Below are 21311 nucleotides of genomic sequence, written 5' to 3' on the forward strand. Positions count from 1 at the left end.
AGGATCCCTATCAAGGTATCCAACCATGTGAAGACACTGAGTCTACCTGGACTCCGACCTGTCCATGGACAGACGGGTCAATGCTAGCGCCGCCTCCTCAGCCTGCTACTCCAAAATCCTCAATGCCGCAAGGCCCTTCCTTGCCCGCCACAACTGCCTCACCATTGAAAGGGCTATTATCGGGTCAAGGTTAGACTACTGCAATGCCCTTCTCGTTAGGACCTCAACTAACTTGGCCAAACTGCAGCTTGTTCAAAACAATGCATTGAGGGCAGCCACAGGCATCGCAAGAAGAGTACATATTTCCGAAATCAGAAGGCAAGCTCACTGGCTCCCTGTCAGAGAATCGTTTTCAAAACCCTTGCCCTCACCCACAACTGCTTTCACGAACTCGCCCCTCCCTACCTTACCAACAGAATTACCAAACACACTGCCACCAGGCCCCTAAGATCCTGCTCTGCCAACTCAATTGCCACGTCCACCTCCTGCAAGGTGTGCGCTGGTGGCTCTAGATTCCCCACCCTAGCAGCCACGCATTGAAACGCACTGCCACCTCACCTAAGACTTATCGAGTCACACCTAACCTTCCGCAAGGCCATCAAAACTAGACTCTTTGTCTGAATTATGAATCTATCAGTCATTTCCTGTATTGTTGCTTGCTACTGTGTAATCATGAAACCACCGGGCTCCTGCCTGTCAATTTCAAGTCCGTTTTGACACTAACAGCGCCTCAATGCCTTCCTGGCTGCAAGTGCGCTCTACAAATGCAAATAAATAAAACCTACACTTGGCAGTAATATTCTTATACAACATCTTTGCAGGAACATCTGGATAATGCACAAATATACTTGTGTACAACCCATTTAGCACTGTTCTGTGCCTCCCTAACCTTGCACCTGTCCATGCAGCATCTCTACCACACACTTCCCCTGCACTGTAACTGCTGGACCACAAATACATGTAGCGAACGGTTAGGGGAATTCTAATTTATGTGCTAATTCCCTTCTACCTTGGAGACCACCAGCTCTTTTGCTGGTCTTTATGATTTTTAATTTTTATCCTGGCGTGAGATTCCTTTTTCCCCACCCTCGTATTTTTATCTGATTTGGACTTTTGGTTTTGGAGTCTGGCAAACTCAATAGGCAGTGCAGTGTCACAGAGAAGACCTTTGGATTTCTTTTAAGGTTTAATTAACTTCTCTTGGATAAACTGTTTTCAAAGAGTAGTAAAGTGAAATTGACTTTACTTAGCTTTTACTCTGTAGACCCAGCACACCCCATCTTATGTGGAGTGCTGGGGGGGTTACTTAGTATCCCCTTTGTCTACCTTCTCATGTAACATTTTTTATGTAAGCCTCACTACATTTAGTGGCTGGTGGCAGTGGTCTAATTTCCTGCCATTGTGCTTTTATACCGCAGGCTGAATCCTCAACTGCAATATTGTACCCATGGGTACCCATTTTGTCAAAATAGCCCATTCTTTTTTTTTTGCTTTTTCTTGTGTGTGAGGCCCGTCTTGAGATTTACTCCACGCCGGCGGGATTATCTGATGAAGCCTGGCTCCAGCATGTCTGGCAGGGCACGAATCAAATGAGGTTCCCGAAACTCCCTGTGCTCCTTGGTTACAGGAATGCGCCCAAAGGTGATTGGTTGGCTGGCTGTCCTTGGAGGACAGCCACCCTGCTGTGTGGGGTGGGTGACAGCTAGCCTGCGAATGAATGGGAGAAACCTGCATAAAAGACGAGGTCTTTTGCAACGAAGGCAGTCAACCACTGGACGAAGGAACCGAAGAAGAAACTGGACGAGAAGCTTGCTGCACCCTCCTGGATCGTTGGTTTGCCCAGTGAGGCCCTGCTGGAGCTCTAAGTTTTGAATTGACTAGAGAAGCCCGGAAAGGAATACTTCCCTTGGGTTGGTGGGTTGAGTTGGTGGGACCATCTGGCCCCAAGACTAACTTGACTGGAACCCCTCTCCCTGCTGGCTGTACTTCTTTGCTGCTGCTGGTACCGAGTGCCAGGGGCCAGGAACGAGCGCATCATCTTTAAGCCCGACCCGGGCTCCAGGACGATCCGAAGGACTCCCTCAAAGCAGGACCGCTTAAGCCACCTTAACAGTGCTGGACCCCAGAAGCAAGCGGAGCCCACAAGGTGTCCAAGAACCATGGTGGTGATATTGAACGGTAGCTGAAACCACAAAGTGCTGCTGATCTGGAGTGAGACCATTGCTGCCGACCTTCAAACCGTAGTGTAGGAGTCCCCAGACGTCCATGTAATGATAGATGCTTTATATGCCTGTTGGGATCCTTGATAAAGCTTTATTGCATATTACTTGAGATGGACTGTAGAGGATACAAACACTGGGTCCCACCATCCAGGCAATAAGTCCCCACCTGATTCTCCTGGAACCTGTAGACTGGAATTACATAAACACAGTAATATATATTTCTCCTTCCTGTTCCTGCCACAAACACTCTAGACTCTCGCCCTAGAATCATACCTGCCCAGTCCTAAGGCAATTAAACCTACATTACTCACCTCACAACTTAACTCCTGCATCACAACCATACTCGGTGGACCTACACAATTTGTTGCATAAATACCCACACACATACGACTACACAGGTCGACTCAGCCAAACAGGGCACATACAACCAATCTTAAGATATTTCAAATACTCCAAACAATTTAAAGACGCTGGCCAGTCATTAAATCAATTGACAACACTTTTTGGGTGACCACCCATAACCCTGATGGCAGCCTCACACGAGTCTATATAATAAACTATGTACCTTCATGCAAAGAACAGAGCTTAGAAGCAAAATTACAAGAACCAAACTCATCACCTTGAAATGTTAGGCATAGTAACCTATGGGACCACCACATACAATTAGGTCTACAGGTGTAAGCAAAACCAACCTTTGGTATAAGTCTGTACTATAGTTTTGTGGTAGCGAGCTGAGCAGCCAGGCTTATCTCAAGAGGGAATGTGAGCAGTACACAGAGGTCTTACAATCGGTGGTTCAAGTAGACACTCAAGGTTTCTTGGTAAAACATGGAGACAACTTAATATTATACACAAACACATTTCAATAGCAAACCAATAAGTTCCTGAACAAATTAGGCTCCCCTGAAATAGGAGCAAAATGGCATTTCAGTTACTTTCACAGGGATTAAAAAAGGCAAAAGTTAAGAGAATAGATCACACATACTTTCGCAGGCAGTGCAAATAGTTTCAGTTCACTAGAGGACTCGATTCAGTTCAATAGGCCTAGGCAAAAGTCAATGGACTAGTGTCTTGGATAGGAAAGAGCAGTTCTTGAAGTAAACGGTAAAGCCTTTGCCAAAGTTCTCAGAAGTAGTTTGTACGAAAAAGAATCATATGTTGGGTCACAAGCTGATCAGGCCTGCAAGTTGGGAAAGTTCCACGAACTTTCACCGCAGGAGAAGCGTTCTCTCAATCTAGTTGGCACAGTACATTAATGCGAAGCAAAAGATGCTGCTAAAGATGTTAGTTCCTGGCAGTTCCTGCGGATCTTCCTGTTCCTGAGCCTCAGTCGTGGGGACAAGACAGAGGTTGCAGGACTCCTGCACTGGATTGTCAGAAAACGCTTCAGTTGGAGTAGCTGATCATCAAGCACCCAAGCTGGTGTCCTTCCCCCTGGTTAATGCTAACCAGCTCAGAGAATGGTAACCAGGCGGCTTACGAGTTGATTGGTCCCACCGACTCAAAGGAAGAAGTCTTCCTTAAAGGGGCTTCTCTGTTGAGATGAACTTGGCAATTCGGACCTGCAGCAGGGCGTGAACGGGAAACCAACGGTCCAGGAGTTGCAGCAGCCGTCCTCTTCCAGCTAGTCTTCGTTTTTTTGTTCCGGTAGTCAACTCTGCTTTCCAGTCCAAGAGACTCGCCGTTTAAACAGTTCTCTCCCTTTCATTCCAGCCTAGCTGCCACTCAGCCAGCAGGGTGGCTGTCCTTGCCGGACAGTCAGCCAATCACGCCAGAGTGCATTTGGGTCTCCTAGGAGACTAAGCACAGGGAGTTTCGGTGCACCTCCCTCACTCAGTGGTCGAAGTCTACAAAAGAAGTAGTGGAACTATGTTCCCTGCTGGCCTGCCCCCGCTCGCCACAAATCCCATCGCCACCCCCCTCCTGCTGACACACAATCCAAACCCCTAAAAAAACACACCTGCTCTTTATGGGAATGTACATTGCAGTGCACTGAAGTGCAAGTTTCAACTTCTTCCTATACTTTTATTTTAAAACTAAACCTTTCCAGAACACTTTGTTTAAAAGAAAAGTATAGGAACGGTGAAACTTAAAAATAAAGTATAGTAGCACTGCTCCCACCCACTTCGACCTCACTTCCTGCCCACCCCAGACACTTAGATGCCAGAGGTAGTCCTGAAGCCCGCCAAAGGCATAGAAACCAAGGGACCAAACCTGGTTTGGGGTCCAGAGAAGGACCTTTCCAAAAAGATGGTGAAAAAAGACCGGGACTGTTTAAACAAAGCGGCTTAAGGCGCCATCTTGAAAAAACGTGACTCCGCGATTTTTAGCTACCAGTGTTCGCGGTCAGGAAAAATCATGGTAGTTCCTTGTAAAACCACTGCCACCAGCCATTTCGATAGAAAAGGGTAGCATTTGACTGCTACATGAGTTTCTGGACACTAGGTAACCCCTCCAGCACTCTATAGGAAGATAGTGTGTGCTGGGTCCAGGAATTGAAAGACTAGTAAAGCCAATCAGGTCAAATAATGAAGTCCTCAAAATCCAGCAAAGTTGCTGGGGGTCTCGAAGGTGAAGGGAATTAGCACGTTTTTCAGAATTCTCCCTAACGAACTCGAACCTACACTTAATTCACTGTTAAATAACCTAGCAGGCGTCCCCTGCCAGTTACTTCCAACTATATTCACGCAACGAAACATCCTGTTTCGTAGCAATGAATCCTCTCCTAAACTCCACTAACCACCTCAATATCGAAATTGCTAATCACCCATTTATATAATTATTGGATGCCATGGCGACACATGCGATAGACTGCAACATCATTGCTACACTCCAGTGCGCAACCTTCTGGGGCCACAATACCTTCAACTTGCTCTTCCTAAATATCTTCCTTCTCAAGCTCTTTGCTAGTCTGCCTCCAACTCCCTCAGGGTCAGTCGCTTCTCCAACCAACGAGTTGACAGTGTAGATCTTTTTACTCAGCTGTGGCCTCCCTCTGGAACACCCTACTTGCCTCCCTAAAACTCTAGAAGAACCATCTCTGGTTCCAGAAGCACCTCAAAACCTTCCTCTTTGCCTCTGTTTTCTCTCCTCCCCTGCTGAACTCTTGGCTGAAACTGCACTGGGTACCTGGCCACCCTCTGATTTCCTGCCCAGGTCCCCTCCCCCACCAGTTGCACACTTGCACTGCCTCCCGGGCAAACCCCACACATGAGGACTATTTTCTGTATCCCTGCAGTCCCCTACCAGCACTTGACATCTGATGTCTGCACTTAACCTTGCCACCAGCTGGCCATACTTTTACTTATTGTTTTATATTTCCTTTTTATCCCGTGTACTGCACTGTCCCCACACGCTTCCCCCCGCACTTTTCCCCTTCCCCTGCACTTGTACAATCTGAATGACACCTGGCCTAGTAGGATCGTTGTCTGTCTTCCCTCTGTTCCCCCTCTCTTGCTGCTTCACGCCTTGAAACACTTGTGTATAGGTGCGTTATAAATGCCATATCATAACCCCTACTCACTACAACTTGAAAAATGAGGGTGCTACCACTTTACTATCCTACCGGGAGACGCTTCCCCCCCATAACTTCCAGCATATGGAGAGGGCGCTACCCCCAATAATAGTCAGGACGCTACCACACTGCTATCCTCCAACAAGGCACTACACCTAGATCTCTGCATCCAACAAAATGATAACTCAAAAGATTGACTTCACAAACATTCGGGTGCTACCCCAACAACTCAGCATCCATCAGGGTGCTACCCCAACAACTCATGGAATAAATAAATTTCTGATGTTTGTTAATCTGCTTAGAATCACATGCTGTGCATAGGCCCGACATCCAGTGGTCACTGCAGAGTATTGCATTTTGTTTTTCGTAGTCGAAAAGGGGACGTCGACAAGGCGTGTCTGTAACACTATCCCTATAGTGACGTGTGTTGTACCCACAATTCCTCACGCGTCGAGGTCCCTCAGATTGTTTTTTTCCGCCCAGCTACTGGTCGCCTTTATGCAGAGCTCCTCGAGAGACATTGCAAAATAGTTTCTTCGACCGTTGGTCGTTTGTTATTAATATCAATAACGTAGATCCCTCCCTCGACGCTGAGCTCTTTCTCCGCCGAGCAAGATCATCGACAGAAGGACGAGCGGAGGGGAACCTTCGGCGCTGCCGAACACGTGGCCTGGCCTCGCCGGCCATACACAGTAGGGAGAGTGGGGTTTTGTGGTCTTTCTTTCTTCTCTTTAAGAATGCCTTTCTCTTTCCCCTCCCTCTTTCGAGATCGTAGTCACATTTATTACCCTCAGCTATGGAGAGGACGCCATTTAGGTTTTTCCCGCTTTGCAAGGGTAAATATACCTGGAAGAATAAGCACAAACGGTGCAACCGTTGCTTACTGTCATGATCTCTGCTTCCAAAAGATCAGGACTTGCCCAACTCCCTTGGAAGGAGACCCATAACCCCAGTTCTGAGTGCCAGCCAGTCCCAATTGGGACCTTTTGGACCCTGTCCTGGCGCCAGTGGCACCAGGCTCATAAAGATGCCCAGTCCCAGCGCTGGAAGCTCCGGGCTCATAATACTTGGGTGGTCTTACCTGCAGCAGACCATGCTGCTTATTTACCTGCCAGTTGAGCCCCTGATCCTCTTCTGTTTGGGACTACTTTTCCTGTTGGGTGGGGCAGGAGCCACTCCCTAGGTTCAGAACACTGGAACTCTTCTGGAAAGCAGGAACTCTTTTCTTACCTAGGCGAGGCTGTGGAAGGAGACACCTAAGCACTACAGGAGGCTATTTAAACCACACCCGATGGATGAATCTTGCTTTGCGTTATTCTGCATTCTCTGCAGCAGAACGCTCATCGTGTCTTCAGCTTCTGATCCTGGGCCTAAGGGAACAAAGGCTTATCATCCTGGAATCCAGTCTTCAGCAGCACCTGTAAAGACAAAGAAAGAACAGGTTAGCACTACGGTCTTCAGTGGCAGCACATCTCTTACCTGGTCCATCGGCTGTCACCAACGCCTCGCGCTGCATTCCGGCATCTGAAAGACAAAGGCTTACCTACTCTTCGCATGCTCCGGAGGTCTTCGCACTGCATTCCAGCATCTGAAAGACAAAAGAAGGTGCGTTTAAAGACATTGGGCAACTTTATTACTCACGTGCCATTACTCCTTCCCACGCCGAATCCAGTGGGTATTCCTGCACCCTTCAGCTTCTCTAAAGCTCCGAACTTGTACCTTCAAGATAAAAGGGACAGGTAGTGCGCATCGTGAAGCAGGCTAAAAGCGCTTACTTACGTGCTTCCAGGCGCTTCTATTCCTCACGCGGGTTCGATCCTCATTTCTCTTCAGCCCGCCATCCGCCATCGCCGGAACCCTGCAAAACAAGAGATATCATTACAAAAGACTTTTAAGACATTTGAAGTGCCCAGAACTTACCCTTCGTGCAGTTAACGACGGACAGCAGTCCTCTGAGGTCAAGAGGCCTGCACCCTTATCCAGTGAAGAAACTGGTTACGGCGCCCTACCCCGAGGCAGATGGAGAGCTCGGCGTTCACTTACCTAAGGTGAGGGCGTTAACCTTTGGGATTTCTACAGGAGAAGAGAAAGGGAAGAGGAGAGAGGCACCCAATAACCCAAGTTCATTAATCCCATATTTTCTATCTGCAGACATCTTACTCTTCGAGTCAGACATACAGTGCACAGAGGTCCAGCCCAAAGAGCCAACCATGTGTTACACATCACCTTTGAAGACGGCATTCACCCAGTCAAGAACGGCGTCTCTGCGGGAATCAGGTGAGCGTTACACTTACCCCTCGATCACCAGGACGACGGCTGTGCGGCCTGTAAATTACTAAAGCCCAAAACTCTAAAAGACTGCATGGTCAAAAGGTGGGCGGCCTACGCCATGTCTAGGCCCGACTCCTCGCCCGCTGCCGCAGAGTGTGACGAGGACAGTGACTACACGGCCCCCGTAACGGAGGCTGTAGACCTCTCAAAGGAGCGTTCACGCTCCTCGTCGTCCGGCCCCGACAAGCCCGGCTCACGCCCAGCTTATGGGGGATGGACACCCCGGCGACAAGGACGCACACGGAAAAACACCAAAGCACATACCCCCCCGGCACGCATTCGTCGAAGACGAAGGCAGCCATAGCGCCAACGGGGACGCTGGGCACACCGGCGTCTTCCGCCGACCGTAAGGGTCGTCAGCCCTCCCCGCCACTGCTTCCGCGACTGGGCATTCTAAAAATAAGGGCGCTAACACCAAAACCTCCGGCGACGCGCATCGCAAGAGCACTCACCTTGCCAACAAGGGCTCGACGACCGGGGGCTCGACGACACTTAGCGCGACGGCAACAGATCCCTCGGAAGAGAGAATGATCGCCGAAAGCCTCGCGCGCATAGCATCTAAGGACGGCCAGAGATGTACAGCGAGTGAGACGCCGAAAACCGCGCACAAGGCCAAAGATACGCCGGCAGGGCCGGAAAACAGATCAGGCCAGTTCCCGACGCCGACAGAAGGCCCTAGCCAGCAAGAAGGCTACTCAGAAGGCAAAGGCTCACTTTCTTCGTTATGGGACAGAACCAGACAATTACAGGAGGAAGAAACTCCTTTTTCTTTCCCAGACCGTCCTAGCCGACCTCAGTGGACCTTTGAAAGGTTCCAGACCTGTATGGACAAACTAGACAGGTTCATGTCCATCCCAGAAGACAGGGCACCCAAAAGACCAAGGGAGGCACCCGTGGAGAGTCCAAGGGCTAAATACCAGAAGTTTTATAACCCCATACAGGAGGACATCCTTTCTTCCAGCATGGGAGGGAATAACATCAGACTGCTGGGTACTTTCCACCGTAGCCCGCGGCTACTGTATAGAGTTGAACAGTTCCCCAACATACAGACCCCCGAGGGGACGCCGCATGACACCAGAACACCTCGCCATCCTTCTCCAAGAAGTGAACCAACTGCTGGAAAAAGGAGCCATAGAGGACGTGCCTCTATCTCAGGTAATGGAGGGTATTTATTCAGTGTACTTCCTTGTACCCAAAAAGGATCTAACCATGTGCCTTGTATTAGATCTGCGCCCAGCGAACAAGTTTGTCAAACCCCAAAAGTTTTGTATGGTGACCTTACAGGAAGTGATCCCACTGCTATCACAGGGAGATTACATGACAACACTGGACATGAAGGATGCATACTTTCATATTTTAATGTTGCCAGCGCAAAGAAAATACCTCAGGTTCATGATAGAGGGCTAACACTACCAGTTCAGAGTGCTACCCTTCGGCATAGCATCTGCTCCAAGGGTATTCACGAAAGTACTGGCAGTGGCTTCGGCCCACCTGCGCAGGTTATCCATCCCAGTATACCCTTACTCGACGACTGGCTTATAACCGGGGATTCTTACGAGACCTGCTTCTCAAACACCCAAAAGACTGTAGACTTTTTGTTCCTACTGGGCTTCTCCATCAACGAGAAGAAGTCCAGCTTAGACCCCAGCCAAGTCAAACAATTCCTAGGGGCTCTAATTCGAACAAAGGACAGCCTCGTCTTCCCCTCCAACGAGAGGGTCCAAAACATGCCGTTTCAGATCCCCCAATATGTGGCAGGTGGAGAGGTGACGGTGCGCAAAGCGATGCGCTTGCTAGGAATGATGGCGTCGTTTATTTATATGGTACCTCAAGCGTGCCTGCGCACAATGCAAGTGTGGCTCAACAGCCAGTGGTGTCAGGCCAGCGGACAATGGGACGATCTAGTGGTGGTCTCGCAGGCCTTGGTTCTCTTGCTACGGTGGTGGACAAAGGAAAACCTGATAATAGGAAAACCCTTTGCCACACCCGCGGTGGAGGCCACTCTAACCACGGACGCATCCCTCACAGGATGGGGGGGCTCACCTATCCCATCAGACTGCTCACGGAGTGTGGACTCCGAACGTAGCATCCAAGCACATAAACCTACTGGAGCTACTGGCGGTGTTCAAAGCACTACAAGCCTTCCAGGAACACCTACAAGGGAAGACAGTGATGGTCCTTACAGACAGCACCACAGCCATGTACTACATCAACAAGCAGGGGGGCACCCACTCTCCAGGACTGTCCCAGAATATATGGAAGTGGGCTCTCAAACACATGTTCCTAGTGTCACAACACGTACCAGGGGAACTCGATCTGCTAGCAGACAAACTCAGCAGAGACTTCCCCCTGCCCGAAGAGTAAGAATGGCGATTGCACGAAGACATCGTCTCGGACGTCTTCACACAATGGGGATTCCCGGAAATAGACCTGTTAGCAACTCTGGAGAACTCACAATGCCAAAGTTGCGCCTCCAGGTACCCCTAGAACCAGTCCAAGGAACGGTCTGTCGATTCAATGGTCAGGGAAATTTGTTTACGCCTTTCCCCCCCGACTCCCCTTCTCAACAAAGTTGTGCACAAGATGCACCAGGAGCAAGTTACCATGATACTAGTGGCCCCAATGTGGGCCTGGCAGCCATGGTTCGCTCACTTGATGGAGATGTCCCTATCTACCCCAGTTAAACTTCCCTGCCCGTACAACATGCTGTCACAGGACAAGGGCAGGACATTGCATCCATGCCCTCAGACCATGAACTTAGCAGCCTGGCTCCTGAGATCATAGAATTTGGACATCTACAACTCCCGCAGAGATGTATGGACATCCTCAGGGAAGCCAGAAAACCTAATACTCGCCACTGCTATTCTAGCAAGTGGAAAAGATTTGTCATCTGGTGTAGAGGTAAGAGCATCAAGCCGGTTGACTGTTCTCCCACACACATTGTTCTGTACTTGACCCATTTACTGGATTCAGGTCTAGTGTTCAATTCCATTAAAGTCCACCTGGCGGCACTTTCTGCATAAACCACGTCCCAAATTAGTGTTGTGATGGAAGATACCAGTTATCAAGGCCTTCATGGAGGGGGTAAAGAGAATACACCCTCCGATAGCTAACCCAGCTCCCGGATGGGACTTAAATGTGGTACTTTCTAGACTCATGGGCTCGCCTTTTGAACCCATGCACAAGGCAACTCTTAAAGACCTCACTCTTAAGACTGCTTTCCTAATAGCTATCACCTCCATTAGGAGAGAAGTGAACTACAGGCTTTCTGTTCTAGACCCCTTCGTAACAGTTCACAAGGATAAGGTGGTTCTACGCACACACCCAAGGTTTGCACCAAAATTCATCTCGAAATTCCATATAAACCAGTCAATAGAACTACCAACGTTCTTTCAAAAGCCTTCCAACTTGAGAGAAAAAAAGTCTGCATACTCTAGATGTACGCAGAGCTGCCATGTTCTACATGGAAAGAACCAGGCCACTGAGAAAGACTAATCAGTTCTTTGTCTCGGTGGCAGCAGGAGGAGGAGATGATGCAGTCTCCAAGTCCACTATATCTAAATGGATTGTTCAATGCATCACTCTGTTACACTCTTGCTAAGAGAGAACTACCCTTCAAGCCAAGAGCACATTCTACTCAAGGCACTGGGGCTTCCATAGCGTTCATTGCAAATGTTCCCCTTGAGTCCATCTGCAAAGCGGCTACCTGGAGTTCTGTGCATACCTTTACAAAACACTACTGTCTAGATGCACACTCTAGATCTGACTCCCAGGTGGGACAGGCAGTATTAAGACATCTTTTCTCTGCTGTTCCTTCTCATAACCCACCGCCAACTCCGGGTACTGCTTGCTTGTCTATGCACAGCATGTGATTCTAAGCAGATTAACAAACATCAGAAGACAATGCATTACTTACCGTAAAAGCATTTCTGATGGTTGTATCTGCTTAGATTCACATGCGCCCACCCTTCCTCCCCGCTCGGATGGAAGGAACATAGACACCTTTCTACATCTCTCTTTTCTGTACTCACTCACGTATAGAAGGCTCCCTTAGGGAAGAAAAAATACAAACGCGTGAGGGATTGTGGGTACAACGTACGTCACTATAGGCATAGTGTTACAGATACGCCTTGTCGACGTCCCCTTTTCGACTACGAAAAACAAAATGCAATACTCCGCAGTAACCACTGGATGTCGGACCTATGCACAGCATGTGAATCTAAGCAGATACAACCATCAGAAATGCTTTTACGGTAAGTAATGCATTGTCATACACATTTTACGCCACTCGGTTCTCCAGCATGGGGTCTGGCATGGATTCACATGCTCATGAATATTTCCTGTCAGGCTGAGAATCCTTGTTAAAGAAAAAATCAGTGTCAGTTTGACTTCTGAACTGTCTTTCTACTAAAAACCAATCACTGGCCTCTGGGTCATACTTCCCCAGCCAATTAATGCCCTCTACCTAAGCCCCTCCTCTGGCAGCCATCTTCTGATTTTGACCGCACTTTCAAGTTTTGGGAGTCCTCCTGCTTAACTGTCTTTTTGCGCTTTTTCTAAGAGGTTTACTCTATTTTTTTCGGTCAATCGAGCCTCAAGCTCCATCGATCTACCTTCTGGTCAACGGGGACCAGTTTTTCGGAATTTTCAACGCCCCTCAAGGGCGAATTTTGTCAAGTTTACTTCTTGGAGTATTCCAAAAACTTCAAGGCCTTTGCTGCGTGGATATGGCAGATGAGAAGGACGACTCGGCGCCTCTGTTCAAGATTTGCCCAGGCTGCGGCCTGCAGAGCATCTTTCGGATAACACATTCCCTGTGCTTCTGCCTGCACTCTCACCTGACGCACGTGGAGGATGACTGCGTTTTGTCAGGATATGGTGCCCCACATGCTGAGCGATCGGCGCTGGCGTCCCAAGTGGCTGCAGGCCAAGGCAGCTGCTCTGGGCGAGTCCCGGCAGCATGCCTCCCCTGCCCAGAAGAAAGTTGAGTGGTCTAAGACATTTGAGGGGGCTCCTCCCACGGGGGCCCAACATAAGGCTAAGCACTGCGAGTCAACTGTTAACGGGAGCGCCGTTGCGACGGGCTACTCGGCAGCCAGGGCGAGTACAGTGTCCCCAACGGCTTCGACCATGAGCCAACGCTCGGGGATCTTCGAAGAAGAGGAAGTCGGACCATCCAGGCAAGCTCTGGGAAAAGACCCAGACAGGCCCTCTGGAGGAAGGCCAAGGAGGAGCAGAGCGGAGCTCAGAACCTCCCCTTAAGGTGAAGGCTGCAGGCTCAACCAAGGCCGTGAAGGCCCAGGTACATCTGATGAAGGCCCAAGCTTCCATCGAAGGAGTGGTGGTGTCCCTCGCGAAGACCACTGTGGCGGATCCGAAGGGCACACCCCCAAAGGCAAGAGCATCCCTGCCTGGCAGGAGGGAGTACTCTTTTCAGCCCATCGAAAAGACCGAAACCGTCTCCCTTGGTCGCAGAGAACAGGGGAGGCACGGTAGCCCTCCAGGGCACGGTTATATCCTCAGAGGTAGCTTGCCAACCTCCAGACCTTCCAGGAGGAATGATGCGTCAAGAGCAGGCCCTACGGCAACAGGCCCTAAGCCGCAAACTCCCTTGTCTCCATCCCCACAGCCACCTCAGCAACCATCTGCAGATATCTCGGTGGATATTCTCGCTGCTCTGCATACCTTATGCTCGGTTATCCGGACGAGGATGCCTCTTGCGCTGACGGCCCCTCCCCCCCGAAGGAACAAGACTGATCCTGATAGTGATGACTGGCGCGGACAATGACAGCGGGTTGGGAAAGTTCCCATCTCCACCTTCCGGAGCTTCATCGCCCAACGAGATAGGCTCGTTCCACGCCATGATCTCTGGCAGCAGTGAAAAACTTTGCTAGAAAATAGACCATCCAGCAGCGACCCAGGGTACTTGACAAAATTCATACACCAGAAAGTTGTTTGGTTCAGGCTGCAACATCTACCAAGCAGTCGGCATACCCATCCATCCTTCCCTCCTGATGGGGATAAGAGGGTAGATGCCTGGGCGAGAAAGATATTTACTGCTGGCAGTATGGTATTAAGACCACTAACGCAACTTGTACCTTGTCTAAGTTTACGTTTACCCTGTGAGACTGCGTTCTCCATATCCATTTCAAGTTCTGCCATTCGTGCTGACCTCTGCCCAACAAGTTTTCACCAAATTGATGGCAGTGGTGGTAGCAAGTCTCAGCAGATGGGGGTGGAAGGGCACATCTACCCCTACGTAGATTGGCTGATCAGGGCTTGTTCACCCAAACAAGCCTGGGAACATCTCATTGTTACTTGCCACCCTCTTTACATACTGGGCTTCTCCCTCAATTACAAGTCGTCCCACATGATGCCATCTCAAAGACTCCAATTTTTTGGAGCTGTCCATCGATGCTTCCGCTGGGAAAGCATCGCCACCCGAGGTGAGAGCTCAAAATATTCTGCAGATGATCACCTAATTCCAGAGTGCCCAGCATCTTCGGCATTCAATTGTTGAGGTTGCCCAGTCTCATGGCATCCTGCATTCTTTTGGTGCCATAGGTTTGTCTCAAAATTAGATCCCTCCAGTGGGCTCTCAGGACTCGATGGTCCCAATTCTCGGGCAGAATGTCAGACCATCTAAAGGTTCTGAGCAGAGTCTTTTGTGACATTCTGTGGTGGGCTTGCAAGGACAACGTTATCAAGGGAGAATCCTTTTGGCAGCCATGGCCGCAGAGAATAGTAGTGACATACACTGGTGGGGTGAGGAACCCATGCCAACGAGCTGACAATCAGCAGTCAGTCTCAATCGTCCAAACTACACATCAACCTTTTGGAGCTGAGGGCAATCAGACTAGCGCTTATGGTCTTTCTGCTCTTGGTACGGGGAAAGAAGGTCCTGATAATGTTAAAGGACATTTGTTCCGCGTAGTATCACCACCGGAGTGGTCCCCTGGCGCTCCAGAGGCTCTGAAAGAGGGGAGGCTGAGTTAGTGGGAGGAAGCAGGAAAAGTGCAAGAGAGCAGTGACGTGATGTTGGCGGCCTCAGCCTAGTGGGTCCGTTGGCTGGGCCTGGAGTGTTTTGCGGCCGCTAGTCATGTACTGTTGTGCAAGACTGTTTTTGTGTTGTTGCAATGTAGTGAATTTTGTGCGGTTTGTTGTGCTGTAGGTTTTAGTTGTTTGGAGTTTGAGGGGTGTATGCAGAAAGAGAAATTGGTAGTAGGGTTGCTTAATTTGCATCTCTATCCTGAATTGAGGCGCTCAGCTTGCGTAGTCTCCCCTGATGCGGCTCTGTCCTGATCTGGGTCCGACTGGCATACAGGTTCCTTACTCCTTTGGCCCACAACTCTAACATGTTCTCTTATAGCTCCCATTATCCTCCCTTCATACTCCTTGGCCAGTGCACCTGCCAATGTCAACCTCTCAGGTAGTGTGGTGATTGCCAATATCTCGACAATTCCACACCACTGTGGTACCTGGCGGTAACTAAGGGGTGGGCGAAAGGGTTGGTGGGATTGTCTGGGGTAGTTGACTCCGTCTCCGTGCGTGCCGCCTGTGTTCCAGTCTATCCGGTGTCTCCCGTCCAGGTGCCGTGGGAGTTACCCTCTCGGGTCGGGGATGTCCGTGTCCTTTCCGGTTTAGTCATCCATGTTCCGGTATAATGGCAGACAGCACAGTGGCCTTGTACTACCTCAACAAGAGAGGTGGTGTAGGGTCACTACCACTGTGCAGAGAAGCAATGTAGCTCTGGTTCTGGGCAATTGAAGAAGGAATCTCCATCAGCAGTTCACGTAACTGGAGAGAATATGGCGGCGGACACTGAGTAGGCAGAGCAGTCTCCCCCGAGTGGGAACTAGCTCAGCAAGTCCTTCAAGAGATCTTCACCCTTTGGGGAACCCCTCAAGTGGATTTGTTTGCGACCAGTGTAAACTGGAAGTGCAAGCTGTTCTGCTCCAGGGAATTTCCCGCAAGAGGAGCTCTAGGAAATGCGATCGTAGTGGACTGGGAATTTTTACTCCTGTACGCGTTCCCTCAGGTCCCCGTCATTCATCAAGTGATCAGGAGGTTGTGAAAGTTTGGGTAACACAAGATCCTAATTGCCCCAGATTGGATCGTGAGACGTGGTACCAAGACTTTCTGGACATGTCCATCTGCCCTCCAATACATCTTCCACAGAGAGGACCTTCTCTTGCGAGAGGAGGGTCTGGTTCTCCATCCAGAGGTTGACACACTGCCTTCACGCATGGTTTCTGAGAGGCTGAGATGTACAGATTGGGATGTTCCGGATGACGTAATGGAGATCTTGCTTTTGGCCAGGAGGCCAGCAATTAAATGTTTGTACTGTACTGCTTCCGTTGAATTCTTTCTATGTGACACACCTATGGTGCTTTCTTTTTTGTTACATGTTAGGCAAGATTGTGTGCAGTACCCTTGGGGAGACTACAGCAACCTTGTCCTCCTGACAATAGGTAACCCAACCTTTGGTATAAGTCTTTCTGATGCTCGTTAATCTGCTTAGAATCACATGCTGTGCATATGTTCCGACATCCAGTGGTAACCGCAGAGTATTGCATCTTGCCTTTCGGGGACCGAAAGGGGACATCTGCATAGGCGTGTCTGTAACACTATCCCTATCATGACGTCTGGTGTACCCAAAATCCCTCACATGCCAAGGTCCCTCAAATTGTTTTTTCCGCCCAGATAATTGGTCGCCCTATAGCGGAGCTCTTACTAGAGACATTGTTTCGTTACCAAATTGTCGGTTTATTCCCCATTAAGTTACTTCACCCAACAAGAGCCTCTTTGACAAAGACTACGGGGGATTCGTCTACGGCTGTGGATTTCAGTGCCTAAGATCCGGCGGCTGGATTTTCCACGTGGTCGGGCCCTCTTGCCGACCTGTACAGTAGGGAGAGTGGGGTCGGGGTGGCCATATTGTTGGTATGTCTTTCCTCCTTTCCCCTCTTTTACCTATTGGTCTTGTCATCCTTCCCTTTTAGATTTGCCCTAAGTGTAGGGTCAGATATCCTTGGAAGGACAAACACAGGACGTGTAACGCCTGTTTCCCCCCTAGAGCACGACGAGAAGCGGTGTGCAGCGTGCAAACTCCTTCGGCCTAAGACACTTAAGGAGCGCTGTGTAAAGCGGTGGGCCACGTACGTTATGTCACGCATGGAACCCTTTACCCCACCGCCACACCCACTGAAAGTGACAGGGGTACTTTGGATGACCAAGCCTCCGTTACGGATGTTATAGACCTTGAGGCGGATGCTTCTAGGTCCGCCACGACCTGTCGCCGACCCTTTAAGGCTTGACTCTAGACTTGCTACAGGGACAACACCCGACGACAGGGGTGTGCTAGCGCATTGCACCAAGCACACAACCCCTATGCCAATTTCGATGTCTTCATCGAAAAAGACGGCGCCAACAGGTCCACCGTAAACTTTGCTGGTTCCCTCTGATCGTCCAGATCCAAAGCCCCGCAAACTCCCCACCCCCCACCTCCCTCTCCACAGCAGCGTTTTGTGACTGGGCAATCTAAACCAGCTAAGGCCGCTACCTCTAAACCTACACGTGTCGAAGCGTGGGAGCCCGACGCTTTGAGGATCTCTAAGGCTGGGGTAGGCCTCTACCCGGAAAACCAACCGCTAGGCTCTCTAGCGCCGCTGAAGGTATTACACCTCCCGATAAACCATCGGAGCCACTGTCTCTTGACGATTCGGTGACCATCGAAAGCAGCATCAGAAGAATTACTGCGGCGGTGGGCCTTACCCCGGTTCCACCCAAGGTTATGGGACAAGCCGCAGATTTTTTTTTTTTAGCGGATTGGGTTCCCGATTATGACAAGGCTTACGGGGATGGTAGAGAGCCTCTTTCTGATGCCCTAAGACTCCTGTCGACGCCACAGGGCGGAGAACGTAGTTTCTTCTCACGCAGGCCCGTTTGGGTCCTCTAAGTGGACTACAGAAAAATGTAAAGGGTGTATGGGTCAGCTGGAGCAGATTATCAGTTTAGCTGATCATCCTCCCCCGGAAAGAGCTCGGTTAGACCCTAACCTTCAAATTCAGGAAGATCACTCCTGTTTCCAACAGGAAGGTGTGGTCCAGTTGGACACACACAGACATCTATAATGAAGCTTCTTTCCTGCAAAACTATGAGGAAGACCAACAGGATACTACGGACAACTGGGAGGAAACCCAGCAAGGAGGTCAGGACCCATTGACACAGCAAGATCGGGACTCTGATGTTTTGTGCCTAGACTCTCCTCCGTCCACACCGGGCTCGCCAGGCCTCTCCTGTAGGTGACAAAATGCATTCAACTACATGTTGAAAAAAGCAGCTGAATACTTTAAAATTGCCACTCAAGAGCCGGTACCTGAGCAGGATTTCGTGGAGGATATCGAGGAAAAACCTCCGGCGAGTCAATCATCCCCCCTCCTTCTCTCTGTTAAGAGAAGGGTAGCTCCCTCATTGGTGTCACCTGCTCAAACACGGGCAGTGAACTAGAGTCGAAAAATTATTTTGCCCTTCTCATTCCGACCCTCTATACATCAAAGGGCACGCCACCCCAGATTCACTGGTAGTGACTACCACTCGAAAGAGGGCAGGGGTACCCCTTGCCACGGGGGAAATCACCACCGGACAAGGAATCTAAGCGGCTGTATGCCCTGGGCAAACATCACGTCAGCAGCCGCATACACTATATGGGTAGCTAATAATACTACTCTATTAGCAAGCTATGCTGATGCTCAATGGAACTTGCTCCAGGAAGGCCTCCAAGAGGTTCCCGAACCCGCCAAGTCAAAACTTCTCTCCATTGTACGGAGGGAAGACTAGTTAACTAGAACGTGGTGAAGAACACCCTGGACACTGCGGAAACTGCAGGCAGGTCTCTTGCTCAAGGGACCTTACTGAAAAGACACGCTTGGCTGCGTACATCAGGATTTAAACCTGAGACTCCGGCCTCCCTCATTAATGAACCCATCGAGGAGACTAACCTCTTCAGGAAAGCGGTGGATGAGGCTTTGGAAACATCCAAGAAGGAGCATGAGACTCTAAAGACTCTGCAACAAATTACACAAACTCTCCTTCCAGAGGGGTAATGACTCGGCGGTCCTTTCGAGGGCAAGCACGTGCTGGTCAAAACTACAGCACGGGTAACTTCAACACAAATCAAACATCTGGAAGCCCCACTTAGTACCCCTCAAGAGGTCAAACGTGGCAAGGGTAGAGACAGAGGCCCCAATCCCAGAGGAGTCACGGCCTCTGGTCAGAAATGACCACCAAGTCCAGGTCCCCTCCCATGTCACCCTGGTCGGGGGGCGATTAACATCTTTCCTCATGGCATGGAAGGGGATAACTTCCGACCAGTGGGTCTTAAAGACGGTCGCCCACAGTTACTGCGTGGAATTCGACCTCCACAGTTCAGACTGCCGCGCTCACTGCGCTTTTCATCAGACCATCTGGAGATCCTGATCCAAGAGGTGGAAGCACTGCTGGGAAAGGACGCCATAGAAGCAGTCCCTATTCTTCAGGTAAACAAGGGTATTTATTCAGTGTACTTCCTTGTACCCCAAAGATCTCACCATGCGCCCTGTTCTAGACCTGCGCTCAAACCCCAGAAGTTTTGCATGGTAACACTGCAGGAGGTGATCCCATTGCTGAAACAAGGGTACTTCATGGCAACATTGCACATGAAAGATGCATACTTTCTTATTTCAATGTTATTTCAATGTTGCCAGCGCACAGGAAATATCGAAGGCTCATGATCCAGGAGGAGGCATTACCAATTCAAGGTACTCCCCTTCGGCATCGCCTCGGCGCCAAGGGTGTTTACCAAAGTCCTGGCAGTGGCAGCAGCACACCTGCACAGACTATCAGTCCCAGTTTACCCTTACCTCGACGGCTGGCTCATTATGGGGGACTCGTTCGATGCTTGTTTTTCGAACACCCAAAAAACAGTAGATCTCATTCAGTCTGGGTTTCTCAATCAACGAAAAGAAATTCAGTTTAGTCCCCAGCCAAGTAAAACAATTTCTTGGAGCTCTAATTCGGACGGAAGACTGCCTCGTCTTCCCCTCTGAGAGGGTTCAGAACATGCTTTCTCAGATCCCTCAATATGTAGCCCGTCGGGTGGTGACGGTACGCAAAGCCATGCGTTTGCTAGGGATGATGGCGTCATGCATATACGTAGTTCCCCACGTGCAGCTGCGTACGCGTCCCATGCAAGAGTGGCTCAGCAGCCAGTGGTGTCAGGCCAGCGGACAATGGGAAGATTTGGTAGTTGTCTCGCCAGCCCTCGTTCTCTCTGCAGTGGTGGTCAAGAGAAAACCTCTTGAAGGGGAAGACCTTCACCACCCCTGCAGTGGAAGCCACTCTCACGACAGGCACATCTCTCACAGGGTGGGGAGCTCATCTGCTACAGCAGAGTTTGGTCTCCTCAAGTAGCGTCCAACCATATAAACTTACTGGAGCTGTTAGCGGTGTTCAAGGCTTTGAAAGCCTTTCAGGTGCAACTGCAAGGGAAGACTGTTCTGATTCTAATGGACAGCACTACAGCTATGTATTACATGAACAAACAGGGGGGCACTCACTCTCCAGAGCTATTCAAGCTGTCCCAGAACATTTGAATATGAGCTCTCAGACACAAGATGTTTCTGTTGTCCCAACATGTTCCAGGGGATCTCTATCTTCTAGCAGACGTACTCAGCAGAGATTTCCCCCTGCCCGAAGAATATGAATGGCGACTGCACGAAAACATTGTCCAACGTCTTCGCAGAATGGGGATTCCCAGAGATCGACCTGTTTGCTACTCGGGAGAACGCCCAATGCCAAGACTACGCCTCCCGGTACCCCCAGAACCGATCCAAGGGGAACGGTCTCTGGATAACATGGTCGGCGAAATTCGTCTACGTCTCCCACCCAGCCCCTGGGTGGGATCTGAATGTGGCTTTGACCAGGCTCATGGGAGCTCCCTTCGGGCCTATGCATAAAGCAAGTCTGAAAGACCGGACCTATAAGACAGCCTTCCTGGTGGCTATCACTTCTGTCAGAAGGTTTGGCGAACTACAGGCTCTTTCTGTTCTAGACCCCTTTGTTACAGTCCACAAAGATAAGGTAGTTCTGCGCACAAATCCCAGGTTTGCGCCTAAATTCATCTCAAAGTTCCATGTGAACCAATCAATCGAACCACTTTCTTCCAGAACCCTACTAGCATGGCCAAAAGAAGCCTTCACACACTA

General features: G+C 49.9%; 1 protein-coding gene across 2 annotated transcripts in view; it reads left to right on the plus strand.

Annotated features, from left to right (window-relative positions):
• The window catches only part of ZNF638 (zinc finger protein 638), an 846814-nt gene that overhangs the window by 809954 nt on the left and 15549 nt on the right, over positions 1–21311 (plus strand). The gene's annotated exons all lie outside the window — the stretch shown is intronic.

This window comes from Ambystoma mexicanum, chromosome 6q, assembly GCF_040938575.1.
Source record: "Ambystoma mexicanum isolate Mex_15411 chromosome 6q, UKY_AmexF1_1, whole genome shotgun sequence".
In the NCBI taxonomy this organism is placed as follows: domain Eukaryota; kingdom Metazoa; phylum Chordata; class Amphibia; order Caudata; family Ambystomatidae; genus Ambystoma; species Ambystoma mexicanum.